We start from the raw sequence: 15,019 nt of genomic DNA, 5'->3' as shown, positions 1-15,019 counted from the left end.
ACACCTGAACCGAAACTAGCTGACCGACACGAGATTAAGTCGATGATGAACTGAGTTGGAGATATACGTTGTTGCAAATACTACCACGGCAGACAGCCGACACAATATAACACAGACACACGTGACTGTTAAAACTACGTGTGTTGCGTTATAGGTCGCAGATAACACGCCCTTCCCTGTTCACTGTTAAGGGGTCCAGGGGCCGGAGACGTTAGGTTACTGTTAAAGCTACCTTTCGCTTCCGACACTATGGTATAGACACACGTGACTGTTAAAGCTACGTGTGTTATACCCCTTGCAACCTAGATTCAGATACTGTTGACGCCCTGAATCTTGTATACCTATATCTCTCACTCTTGCCGTTGAGTTGGATTCCCTCTGTTAAATTTGCACCGTTCAGGAAAAGTTAGTATAAGATGTGCTTTACCAATTTTGTATCTGTTTAAGTATCTGTTTGCGTTTAGTGAAATACAATTTTTAATTTATTTTTCTCTTTTAATTTATTTGTTCATTAGAAAAGAAATTGTTAAGATTTATTTTATTAACAAATCAATAATTATGTACAACATTTAATTTATACGTACTCTTTATTTTGCTTTACATCCACTTGTAAAATTCAATTATTAAGCTCTCACAATTTATTAATACAAATTTTAAAATTTGGATATTAACAAATTTAATAATTTAATTAGTTTAATTTAATTTAAAATAATTTTTACTTACAAAATATTTCACTATGTTTGAGAAACTACAAAATTTCACTGTTGACACCGTCGTCTTAGTCAAGGAAATTTAGCTGCAGCTGAAGCCAGAACCAGGAGTCTGAACAAAAACAAGAGAGCTTCTTCTTGGTGAACGCTCTTTTTATCCCGTCCATGGTCAACGGTGTCAGCTGTAAAAACGTTAAAGTTTGTTGACCCAACATTAAAGCTCCTTTTCTGTAGCGCACAGAGCGAAAGTCTAGTTTCACGGCGAATTTGCATTTCTTTGAATACCTATTGCAATTTAGAAGTGGTTTTTGTCTGAGTTGCGATCCACTTCTACACCTTTTCTGCACAAAGCTTTCTTCGTTTGACAGGTCTCTTTATCATTATTTTGTTTTGATGTCGTTTGCCGGTGAACGTGTGTATTTAATTCTATTAATTAGAAAATTATTTTAAAATTATTTTAAAATAATTTTATTTTTCAATAAAGTTCCAGCAAAACCGAACACCCAACGATAGCTCAAGGTATATGTTTTATTGTTTTATTCAAAAATTGATTACGCACTAACCAATAATCTTCATACAATTTCAGAATTTTGTCAAGTGCAAAAGTTATATTAATGGCGGCAATAGATTGCGGTGAGTTAGTTTGTTAAATATTTTAATTATTAATTCACACATTTTTTTGTTACAGATGTTTTCAATAGTTTTATATAAGTGTTACTTGTTGTGTGTTAGGAAGCCGTGTTGTGTTTTGTAGGAAGCTATACCCACGGCGTTGTAACGATCAAATTTTTAATTAATAAAATTTTGTGTCGTACAACTCGTTTTACTCTTCCCAAGAATTCTAGCAATTCTTCAACCCCTTCGAACTGCACATTGCAAAATATTAATATACTATAGAAATCACCTCTTCATTTGGCAACAGTTTCTGCACTTTGAGACAGACTTTCAACTTCAGAAACAAAAAATAGTTACTTGAAGCCATATTTGATAGCAAGTTGGATGGTCACACAATTTAAAACTCAATTTGTCAATTTTAACCGTAACCACTACAAGGTGTACGTACATTGCTTTGTCGAAACAATATTCCAGCAATGTTGTAGGATTGGCTTCCATTTCCAAGGTGGCCAATCAGTGATCAACTTTTCTCATTACCATAATCTTCACCGTTTTAGGACCTTTTAAATTTTTACAATTCCCGGTTTTGATTGCACTTTGTTCTCCGAAATTTGATATTAATTCTTCTTTTTGTCAACATATATGAATTTCCGTAGAAAGCTTTAGTAAAAGCATTCAAATACTGCCTTATATATGCCTAAACTAGTGAGTCTTTCGTTAAGGGCAACAGAAACGAAAACTTCTTCTTGCACCAAAATCTTTCTTCTAAGTTGGGTTCCATCAATTAAGCTCAGAAGATCACGATTGATATCGTCTAAGCTCCACAAACTTTATTTAATTTAAGATGGCGTACTATTTATAAATAAAAAAAAGTTGAACCACAGCGGAATACCAGTTTCCTTTCATTTTCAAAAGCACTTGAAATAACATTTTAATATATTAGTAGTAAAAAGAGTTGATATTATCAGGGTTGCATTTTAAAGCATCAACTTCATGTTCATACGCAATATTTCTAGAACACTCCTTGTATTGGAGGTGCTTTACAAAACAAAATTTCCTTCTATAAAGTTTGTCCGTACTCCATATTCTAGAAATCACATGCAATATATATAAAATATGTAATAAAAATAGGACACTATAATCATACGTATATACTAAGCGTAAAATATATAATGATAGAATCCCTATATGAACTATAATGAATTAAAAAAAGCGGATATATCAGTGATAGTCAAACTCTTTAAATCTTTTTAATATTTGGCACGAGAAGTTGCGCTTTGGTGACCACCAATGGCACATCGTTAATGGTCTTAAATCCTAAGTTAAAAAGAGGATTGTTTTGTGCACATATGCACGTCCTTGACTTTTATTACAGGATATATTATCACATAAATCTAAGATTTTTTTGCTAGAGGAATTCAGTAATTGTTTTTCTAATATTAACGAAATGCTGCGATTCGAAACCTAAACAACCATTCACGCACCAACATAAAAATTAGATATTTTTTTTGGAAATGAAGTGCAAATGGAGCATTGGACTGAATTATAGTTTGTGGCTGGTTCAGAATTTTTGACTTGATGTATTAAATTTAAGCAATTCTAGGAAATTAAACAGAATAGTATTAACCTTGTTCATTTGCAAATAGACAGTTGCCTAGTAGTCGACTGGGATAAGCAACCATCGCCAGGTCATTGCATGTTTGTTTTTGTATAGTTTGGAAACGACGTTGCTAGTATGTTTGAACGTGTGACCGCAAGATGTTGTCCAGAGATTTAGTCACACGCGCATCTTTTATCTTTACAAATACTTATCTCTATGCCGGAAAAAACTTTCATACTTTTAAACATTTCGTGTTCTTCAGATACTTCGGTAGGGCTGTTTAAACAAACCAAGGACGTACATGAAGGGATCAAATGTGCAAGATAGAACAACTACAATTTCAGTACAATATCCTTTAAAATCCATTGTCGACCTACTTGATTACTAGGAATGAGAAAAGTGGAAATTCGCATTGATTTTCAAACAGGTAGTTTTGTCGTAACATGGAAGTTTGCATACAAATTTGCATGAAACAATCTCTCAGGCAAGAACAGCGAAAGGATTAACCGCATTTCTTTCATGTCGCACGGGTTTGCTTTCTGCACCTCTGCGGTTTGCAGAGTAACGGCCTTAATCATGTTCATTGTTTTAAATAATAAAGGACTTATAAAACAAAGGAAACAAAGAAATGCAGATACAAGCAGTAATCTCTTCGATTCTAGCATCAGTAAGTACATCGCTTATGATACTCGAATGTCTGAAAAGTGCCACTGTTGGCAGAGTAAATGCGTACCTTTGCTGCACTCTTCGCCCGGAATCATATCATTATAAATGTTACGATGAGCCTAATTCTCTGGCCTAAAGCCATCATAATAATTATCATCATGGTGTTCAGCAGCTCATATCATTGTCGATAGCAGGATAAAAGAGAGTGATTATCCTTATTTTTCTTTTCTATATTAGTACGAACACTCTGCTTTAGTTGATTATTAAAAGATTTTATTTAAATGAAATTAACTGGAAACAGCAGCACTTGTAGAGAAGCGTGGTGCCAATATATTCTACATCTTTGCGCCTTTTAAATCCTCGTAACAATAAGTTAATAAATAGAAATAGAATTTCTCGTACCTGTGCTAAAAGTTATACAAATTAATGATGCGGGAATTAGCATTACAAAAATTAAGTGATAAAACTTTTCAAAATTTTCTTTTAACATTCATTGCTATCTTAGAATATTATTACGAAATAGGTATTTACTAATAACATAAAACATTTTTTTCAATGAATAAATAAAATTCGTTGTTAAACATATAATCCATTATCCATACAATTATTCAAATACATGGATAGACTCAGATAGTTGTTTGATATGATATTGCCAACCACGATCATCCATTTGCAGACTTTATTTCCTTGAACAGACAAAATATCGGCCAAAGTTATATTCAGATTACTCAAGAACAAAGAAACAAGTTCAACTACTCGCTGGCAGACGGCCATCGCTAAAAGGTTCTAACGTTTATATTTCTCAAAAAACTTTCGAGAAGCTTAAAAATTCTCTTTTATTTTCTCAGCACCACTTTTAAAGTAGAATAAATCATTAAATCGGATTTTTAGACTGGTATATACTTTTTAATTTATAGTCCATCAGAGCTGATTTCAATTTACGTATTTTCAATATCTTCTTCTTCTATTCCCTATATTTCTGTTATGATAATCAAAAGCACAGTGAATTTATTTCTTTAGTAGGCTCGTTCTGATTAATGTCATGAAATATATTGTGTGCTGCATTCAACCAATCCCGAGTACGTCAATTTCTACAAACTGATGAACAATACAACCCCACTTTTCAGTAATCATATCTCAAGTTATATCCTTCGATGCAATTAAAAAAGAAAACGATTTGGTGTCCCGCGTGCCAATTATGATCGTAACGCCATTTCTCTTCTCTCTGTAAAAAATAATATAATACATCAATATATTTCCAGGATTTGAGGTACCTAAATCAATACTAGTTCAAACCATTTATCACTGTTCGAAAAGTGATAACAGAAATTAAGCAAGTTTGCACTCCAGAATGTTGAAATAGTAATAAAGGATCAAAAGGGACGTAGTTCTCATACTTACTCGTACTTCTTTCCTGCAATCTGTCATACTAAACTGGTTGCTGTTAGCACACTTCAGTTAATGTTACCAAGCTTTTGAACTGTAATAGAGAGAAGAAATTTGATCATCCACAGCTTATTAATTTTTTTTTTGATAAACTTACTGGTCACTTAAAATTATTTTCGATGCTTACGTATCGATGTAAACTGTAAGACTATTATCTAGAGTATTGCGCCTTTAGTAGATGTTTTAATTAACTGACCTATATACAATAAATGGAACTTAGAATTTAATAGCTTCAATAGTTTCTGTATGGATGTGTAGCGATCACCAAGGCCTCAAACACTACTATTTGCCAGCTAGAAATTGCACAAAGTCAGGCTCTGAGAAGACTTTTCAAGGTACCATACTACATTAGAACAAATAACATCCTCAGAGACCTCAAGATTCATCCGATCTAGAAATTCATAGAGGATAGAGCCCTGAAATTTTTTACGAAAACTAACAAGCTTACCAACACCGAGTTATCGAATATAAGAATGGTTACAGGCTCTTCGGGGAGGTATGCAGATATAAGGTTAGTTATTGCTTAGTCTGAAATTGGTTACAGGCTCTTCAGGAAGGTGTGCAGATCTGAGTTTAGTTATTGCTTAGTTGAAACTTTCAATGTTCTTCGGTTAGATATTTATTATCCAGTTTTGCATATAAAAATGTTGATGAATTTAAACAAAACAAAAATTGTGTAATTACACGGATGCGTAAAGTTGAATAAAATGATTAAAAAACTGAAAAGTCGCAATTCGGTATTACGATATAAAAGAAAAATAGTGAAAATGCAGAGAACTAACGTAAATAGGAAAAAAAACTATGCCCAAATCAGAAGAGTCGTCGGGTGTCCTTTATGAAGCTAACTGTAAATACTGCCATCCCACATCCACCAAACATCAAAAACGTGTACTTGTGGTCAGGTCGTTTGTACTTTTCCTATTTTTTGTTCCTACAATACTTTTTTATGTATTATTGTGTACTTATCTGGACGAATCTTCATGTCGGATAACTCTCCAATTTACGCAGTATGAACTGATAGTTTATTGAGTAAATATCGCTCAGGAGTATTGTATAGTTGAAGCTAAGTTTTAAGTAAACTTCTCTAAGAACGAGTTTTATTTTTGGTCCGTGTATCTAAGTTAAGCAATTGTGAAAAAATGTAAAAGTTATGTGGCGCCTTTAAAACAAAACAAAAGCCTCCTGAAAACCGAGAGCTTAGTTAAAAATTTCAGCTCAATTAGGCCACAATTGCAGAATTTACAGGTATTCTGAAATATATTTATTAAATTTTCATAGTCCTGTACGGAACCAGAGGCGAAAACTCACCTACCCCTACGTTGGATACGCCATTATAATAGCATTGTGTCCTAAATGTACTCGTATTGCATGTTAAGCATTAATTTATATAAAAACTTGCATATCATAATGGCTTTTACATACATATAGGTCCGCATTATGCTTGTACGGTAGAGAATTAGGATGAGGCAGGTTGATTAGTTTAGGAGTGGTGAAATGGGCAGCAGTGTACGAAAACTGGTGCAGAGGTTTTTCTTAAGTGTACTGAGAATGAATTTATGTAGCAGACATGTTGTAGATATCATAAATACACTTCGTTGCCATACTCAACGCGCTTGCCGTACATTTATATCATTTAGTATTTAAATTTAGAGGAGGTGTGGTTTATGTAGTGCCATAAACATCCTCTTAGTATATTTCATATGTATTTACATCTGCAAACAATATTTTTGTTGTGCACAAATCAAGAGTAAAAATTCGAAAGAAAATAAAAGGAAGAAATTTCATTCTTCCTACATATAAAAAATATTTATTTATTATGCTTTCATCCCTTTTTTTCAGCACAGTGACTGTTCTCGTGTAAATGAAACAACACATCAAATGAAATAGAAACATGTAAAAGGAGTGCGAAATATTGCGCTCCCTGTTCTTTATACGTACTTTATGCTTTGCTGAGAACTAATACCTATCGCTCTTCTCTGCATATACTGTAGTATGCAACATATATCTACCTCACTCGCACACACACACCTTCAAGCTAATTTGGAAATATATACAAACTCTTGCGCAGAAACGAGTTCATCACTGTACCGTCACAAAAGGTATTTCTCGGGCTGCATTGATCAGTTTCAAATCAACGTTCATTAGTTCGGGTTCATAGTGTTTGTGTTGTCAATCGTTCGCGTTTTTAAGCGTCGTCGCCGTCGCATCCACAATATTTCAAAAGAAATTTGGAAAATTTTAATTATTGAAATAATTATTATTTTTCCCGCGGTAATTAATACTATACATAATTTTTAAAATCAATAATTTTTAATCAATTTTTAATAAAAAGTGTTCATTATGATGCAATAAATGTCGCAGACCTAATAGATAAATTTTGTAGAAATGCAATATTAAAGTTTTGTCACAAGTTCAGTGAATTTTAAGTCAAATATTTCAATAAACAACAACAAAAGTTAAATTATTTAAAAAAAATACAGCAAATTAATATCGACTAACACTTCAATACCAGCTCTTTTGGAATACCTGATTTAGTTTTTACCTAACTTTAACTTTTTGCACTTGATTTAGCAGTTTTCTTGCTATAGTTTTAAAATTTTTTAAAAGATTGATGTGTAGACTATTTTTTTTTAAATAGCTTAATTTGCGCCCAAAGCGAATAATTTACGAGCCCAAATTATTGCTACGGATATCCAGCAACAAGTTCAGTTACGCACTCAACGCAATACATCCAACTATCAGAAAATTTGCTGCTTTGGAAGAAAAGCTATCAAGCAATTGGAATTGGTGAGTCAATAACTTAGTCCTTTAAATTAAATCCTTGCCTAGTTATTAAATAATAAAAATATTCCTTACGTGAGTATGGGCCAGTATACTTTTTGTGTGTTACTATTGTCACGATAAACAAGAAAACACCCGTCGGATATTGAGTTTGTGTATATTATCTGGTACCAGTTGTCTTCAGACATTGCCTTCAACTCTCAATGATACATTTAACCTAGGGCTGTCCAAAGCACGGCCCGCGGTTGTCATGCGGCCAACGGCTTATATTTGTGCGGCCCGCGACATGTTTCTAATCTACCACAATAAGGCAAATTTTTCTTTGTTATATATTAGTAACATCACAGTATTTTTTCTTTGTGGTATCGCAAATAAATGAATTAAAATTTTTTAAATAATTTATTACACTTAACGTTAATTTTCTTAATTGGTGAAAACTTTAGTATATATTTCTTTGTATAACTGATAAAAAAATTCGTATCCAGCCGTAAGTCATTTTACTAAAAATAAAATATTTTTCGTATGGCAATAAATGGACGTACGTATTTATTTCTGCGGCTCTCCAACCTGGCTAGTAATTTGTATTTGCCTGCGGCCTGCACTGGTCTGGACAGTCCTGATTTAAACTATTCTCACATTTGATTCACTTGGCATAACGCAATTATAATAGTACCTTATCTAAGTTATAACATCTTATATTTTGTAATTAATTATATGAAAAAAAAAATATCTTTACTTACAACGATTGGGATAATTTTGTAATTAGATGGCTAATTATAATTTGTTTATATTAATCGTTGACCTGGCCAAGTTCCTTCTTATTTTCCTATTTTTATACAGATATTGATACAATAATATTGATAGATACAATAATAACAAATACTTTTAACAAGTTTTGAACTCAGACAATATAAGCTCGTCCTTAAAATGATTTCTATCATTAAAGGATCCTTTTTATAGAAATACCATCCTTGTCCCAAGACTTCGCATGAAAAATAAAGGTAAATGTAAATATGGGCGTTCCGACGTTAAATTAACATCTCTTCTCACTCCCATTTTTTGCAAAATTTGAAACTAGCAACATAAAATGTTACTAAAGCTTCAATTTCCTTTGCACTTGCAATGAAGTTATATTGAAATTGAGATATGTTCTTTCTGCAGAATTCTCGCAAAATTATCGCAGGTAAATTGAAGAGTTAATTATTTGCGATCTATATTGTATAGCGCATTAACAAGTTTCTTTACGCTTTTTCGAAATACGGAAGAGATTTCCAGAATTTCCCAAATTGACCTTCTTTATATGATGATATTGTATCATAATGCTCAAAATCTTAAACGGGTTCAATTTTTGTGAAATTGAAATGATTTCAGAGCAGTAAAATAATATTCGAGTTGTATGTTAGGAGGGTATATGTAATATTTTTCTGGAAATACTTATGGCAAGAACGATTTTTCATGATCTTCATTTTCAACATCATCTCTTGCCTACGACATAAACATAAATATATAATAATAACACAACTATTGAAATATTAGGCAAAAATGGTAAAGGTATAGATACAAGACTGAGTATACTTACGGATGTAAACTGTAGGTTCTGCGAAGAGAATGAGGAGTCGGTCACACGTGTGTTGTTAGAATGTCCTGCGCTATTGCACATACGGAATAGGCTTCTGCGAATGTATATTCTCACGGAAGAGGCAATAAAACTTTGTAAACTAGATTATATACTACTTTTTATTGACACAACAGGGCTCAGAGACCTACTCAAAACCCAGAAGGGGGCACAATAGACCTGACGGTCGCAGTAATAATAATAATAACAATAATAAAGTTAATAATAAAGGTATCGATCAGCTGGATCTATAAGAGAAGCGTTGTGCTTAGAGTGAGTTAGTGATAAATACGTCAAAATTTATTTATCGATTTTGTAATACAATAAATTTTGTTATGATTTATAACTTGAAATGTTTAATTATAAAATATTTCTGTGCTAACAGATTTCCAACATACGCGCTTTATGATATGACCCATATATGGTCGTATAAATATGTACATATATGTGTGTTGCTTAAGTACAGAAACTCCCACCAAAGGAAACCAATAAATTAATTTGTATACTTTCCATGGTTGCTTTCTTTCCTCATATTCGAACTTACACATTTTTATAGTTACAATAAATAATAATAAAAAATAATTCAATGCTTTCAATTCCTTAAGACAATGCAAAAACTTACTCCTCGATGTGCAACATGGCTAAGAGTAAATATTCAAACTTGGATCTTTCAAGTTTCACGAAAGTCAACCAAACCCAAGTCACAAAAGCATAATACGGTTCATTATTCACACATTCTGAGAGCAGCTTCTACTCTTTTTCTAACCACAAATTTAGTAAGCAAATGCTAACATTTATATGCGCTGTGAACGTTAGATTCCTAATGGAAGTTATAAATTATATTTCGAAAGATATTCTTGTTGATGTTTTGGTTTCTGTTGCTTTTAGTCGAAGAAACGCTTTTAATGCGTGTATCACTTTGTTTAGCATTTCGATACAAATTTTTAGTATATTTTAATAATTGTTGACTGGAGACGACGGTAAGCGGGTAAAAAAGACCGAAGAAATTTGCATATTGAATATATTTAAGTGTGCGGGAAATTCAGAGGTATATGATTTAGAGAGGGGGTTTCCTAATCAATATTTTCAAAAACATAACAAAAAGAAGAAACCGGTCTGCATTTTAATGTTTGTCCGATAAAGTTAAAATTGACTCTAAACGGACGCAGCAGCAAGAAGAATAGACAGACTAGAGAAAGCCGTAGTGGTGATGATTTTAAGAATAACTTGAATTCAAATTAACTAAATGAAATCATTATTGAAAATTAACATTTGAAATATTTTTGAACATATAATAGATAAGCACTTGCAATTACTACAAATTCAGATTCAAATTGAGATTTATCAGTCAAGCACATGTCATGCGTCGCCAATGCTTGAGTTGCAGTTCCAAATCTATTTTAAACTTAACACCACAACACCAAAAAAGCCAATAAGGGAAATTAAAAATATGAAAAAGGTGTTATACTTAAAATAAATTGAATATCCATACACTTCAAAAATCGAGCCTCCCACACAATTGATGTGGTTCCATTACAAAATTTGTTGGTACAAATAAAGCAGAAAAAAAACCTTAATAGAAATTCATTCATTCAATTTTAAAAATTTTGATTAATAAGTCATGTGCGTAGTTTCTGCTCAAAGGTAAACACATAAATTGGAGTAAAAATAAAATAAGAAAAAATGTAGAAATATCGATACCTTATCTGAGGTAGTACGCGAACCACAAATCTAAGTCACTGAGCTGAGCTGAAAAACTGAATCAACCTTAAGAACAATCACACATGCCTGCCAGTTGGTGTATCGATCACACTTAACCACCACTCACGTTTTCATCTATTTTCATCTATTCTGAATCAGTTCGAAATCTCAAGTCAATCAAAATACTTTGGGACTCCGCTTGAAGTTGCTATTGTATTCGAAACTGTCTCCTATGTTCGTTTTTCGACGAGATACTGGTCGAAACCATTAGATAGGCGCGTGAGTGACTGAAATTTCGTATTCCGTATTCCGTATTTCGTATTTCGTATTTTCAATAACTTTAATTATATTTTTCTTTTGTACACCTTGACGCGAGCACTGATAGGAGCGCACCTTTTTTAAGTTGACAAAGCCATTTAAATAGAAATGATCATTCAAAGTATACGCAGCTATCAAGATCGGACACAAAGAAGATATTTTTTTTACTCAAATAGATGAAATGGATGACGTAACGCTAGTGCTGTCAATTTCAAAACAACCAAAATAATCACAGTAATGTAATGCCAATTACTGAGCCACTTCAGCGCACAAACACGGCGCAGCCAGAAAACTAATTAGATAAACAAAAAATTTCTTCATTTTAATAAATAAATTCATTAATAAAAATAGATTATTTTTTATTGATCTTCCGAGCGTAATTTTATTATTAATTTGGAAAAAATTTATTGCTTTTGGAGGAAAGCCAGAAGGAGGCAAAGCACAGTATAGTATATATATAGGGTATATATTTGTATCAAAATGCGTGGAGTGTTCTGCGAATATATAAGCTTTGACATTTCAATGATTTGTTTTGACATTGTTTGTCTTCCACATAAAGGATAAAAACAAAAAAATAGGGCAAAATATTTTTCCCACCAATAAATAAAAAACGATTTTTTGACGTATTGGTATATTACCAATTCCACTATATATTTCTTACTATACATTAATATATGTCAGTGGTTACTTCATTCATAATTAATGATATTTTAAAATTTTTTCCCATTCCACTTGTTGTGCGCTACTGGAATCAGACCTGCATTAAAGAAGAAACAGCTCGGCTGCCTCAAATGAGCCGTCGTACCATTGGAAAATTGTATTCTCATGTAAAAAAAAAGATATGGAGACTAATGTATCTCAATAAACTTAGGAGCAGTTTAACAGCAGGTTATCTTGTCGTGTAAGCATTTGCAGAACGGTAGTGCAGTAGTCACTCAGCCATCCAGCCACTCAGCCACTCAGCCACTTAGTCAGCTAGAGTCAACTCGTCAATTCAGTCACTACCACATTTTCTAATTTACTTACTTATGGTATGTGGAGGCTTCTGCATGTGTATTATATTTTTATTGGAAAGGCACATGTCTTGGAGCGTTTTCTCTTGATTGAAATTCACTTTGGCGTTTAATTCGGCGTTTTTAATAGTTGTAAAATTGTATTTCTATTTTAATATTTTAACATTTTAATAACAATGCGACACACGATGGAATGATAAGTTAGGAGACAACATGCCACCATGTTTCCATAGCGGTTGTGATTGCGACTTAACGTTGGGATTAAGGAAATGTAACCGTAATCGCAAGTGGAATAGTCGTCACAATTATGTCCCTCCAAATGCTCCTCGGCAAGCAATTATAAGTCCACAACAACTTTTTTTTAAAACAACTTTGGCCATTAAACGAAGACTGAAGGTAAAGTCAAAGCTGGCATGCAAAAGCAAGCTGATGCAGAAAATGCCAGTTAGAAACTTGTTTACTTGGGTGTGAAGTATTTGGATTTTCTGATTTGCTTTCATGTGACTTTTCATTTTTGTTTCATTTTGCAGCATCGCCCCTCATGTCCCTCAAACGCATATCGTTCTTCCATCTTCCATGCACTTCACAATATAATAATATTGTAATTATAAAAAATTTTAAACTCAGCTTGAAGTTTAATTAACGTTCGTGCCAAAAATCAAAAAAGTGTGAAGATTTGACAAGTTTAAGACTATTAACTGAATAACGTGGCCTAGAATTACACATTACACATTAATACGCGTTTAGAACTTGTTTCAGTTTTGTTGTAGTTTTAATTAGTTTCTCAATGTAAAACGTACTCTAGTGTAACGTAATGAAAATGTCATTAATGTCAATTCCAGAAATATTCATCCTTTCAAACTAATCTTAATAATCATTTTCATTAGACGACTACTACGCGCATGTGTAGCTGTGCATTTGTGCATTTGTGCAGTTGTGCAGTTGTGTAGTTGTGTAGTCGTATAGCCGTGTTCTATACTAAGACCAAAAGAACTCACAAACAAACGAGCGGTTTTGAATTCCTTGACTAAACGGCGTCACCCAACAACGCACAAAGAAAATATGGATATGAGGAAATATTAGCTTCCCTTTTGCTACCGAATGCTTCGCAATTACAATATTTCATGAATTGTGGGGATTTCAACGTTCTCCAATGTCAGGTTCAAATATTAGGCATTAATTGGTTAGCCATTAATTGATTGTGTAGATTTGTGCTTGAATAATCATTACGAGTATCACACATTATTCGTAGGAAGTTCTCTGAACTTTTAGTAATCACTTAATAGGATTACATCTCTCCGGTATGATTATATGATTAATTCATTTAACTATGCAAGCTAAAATGTAATCATTGAAAAATGAATAATAAAATATTTTGGTTCAACGTAACGTATAGAACGTATTTTTCAACAGAACTTTGTCCTTAGATCAAGGTAATTTTACTATGTCAAGAACGGGATACTAGTATCCCTACGCTTACTTTCTAAGCAACATAATTGGCATGAATTAGACCTGTTAAGCATTCATAGATCAAAAATATATGAATTTGAAATAAACATGATCTTAAATCTGAATATATCAGATATTCAGCTTATCAGCCAACGTCAAATTGTGAGCAAACTTGCTGGAAAAAGTTCTTCAGTCTAATAACCTTCATTGGGAGCTGTCATTCTGTCACTTTGTTGTTGGCTAATGCAGCTGATGGGAATACTCCTACAGGTTTTTATTTTACCATTTTTATTTCAAATCCAAGTACTACTAACCAGCATACATTGTTCATTCTAAGTTTGCCTAACGTTGTCTAATGATGTTCGCTAATTTGGGAATTTGAGAATTTCAAATTTCTTAATGATCATTCCAACAGATCCAACGCAGTTCCCATCTATTGAATTTTAGCATTTCGAAAGCACTTGAGTTCGACTCGATATTGAGTGTGTTTATTTTCCTAAGGCTGTTTACCTTCACTGCTACCGTAAGTAAAATATTATTTTGGCCGTAATTACGGTGTTTTCACTACTGGAAATATAACAAAAAGTGCGGGCAGAGCCTAGCAGTTGTAATAAAGAGTCCAAATAAAGTGAAGTGCCCTAAAAATTAACCAACAGAAATAACATTTCGGTAAATAAAAACTGATATTCAGAACAAAGTTGGCTGGTTGGTTTCATTGAAATCACTTAAGGCTATGAGCACCTACAAGTAAGGTGGAGAGTAATGATGAACGAATCTGTTTAATCACCATTGTGTGTACTGTGTGTCTTCGGATGCGTTGCAAATGTTGAAGCAGCGGAAGCAGATATTGAAAGTAAAAATTTGAGTTTTAATGAAATCGTACGTGATAAAAACATTGAAAAACGATTTTACTAAAATAAAAAGAAAAAACTTATATAAAAAAATGTCTTCTACTGAAAGAGAAAATCCACAGAAACAACCACTTCTGATTTTTGCCCAGTTGATGCGTTCCATTTCTAACGAATCATATTTTTGGCTTTCCGTACTGAAAATGCGTAACTCTTATGTTCTGTAACTCTCACATGTGCAATATCATGATGTGATA

The 15,019-nt window shown here is 32.8% G+C and overlaps 1 protein-coding gene across 6 annotated transcripts in view; it reads left to right on the top strand.

Annotated features, from left to right (window-relative positions):
* Positions 1–1,158: 1,158 nt before the first annotated feature.
* LOC119671904 (homeotic protein ocelliless) overlaps positions 1,159–15,019 on the top strand; it is a 33,977-nt gene continuing 20,116 nt past the window's right edge. For 2 of the 6 annotated variants that reach the window (XM_038082768.1, XM_038082762.1), the window contains exons 1-4: positions 1,159–1,229; positions 1,297–1,343; positions 6,877–7,136; positions 7,676–7,824. The gene's annotated coding sequence lies outside the window, so the exon portion shown is untranslated. Of the gene's footprint in view, positions 1,230–1,296; positions 1,344–6,876; positions 7,309–7,429; positions 7,825–15,019 lie in introns of those variants that run through there. The other 4 variants (XM_038082764.1, XM_038082765.1, XM_038082767.1 and 1 more) reach the window with 4 other exon arrangements.

Source organism: Teleopsis dalmanni, chromosome 1 (assembly GCF_002237135.1).
Source record: "Teleopsis dalmanni isolate 2A chromosome 1, ASM223713v2, whole genome shotgun sequence".
NCBI lineage: Eukaryota > Metazoa > Arthropoda > Insecta > Diptera > Diopsidae > Teleopsis > Teleopsis dalmanni.
Note: the sequence above shows the minus strand (reverse complement) of the source record. Positions and strands in the feature narration are given on the sequence as shown.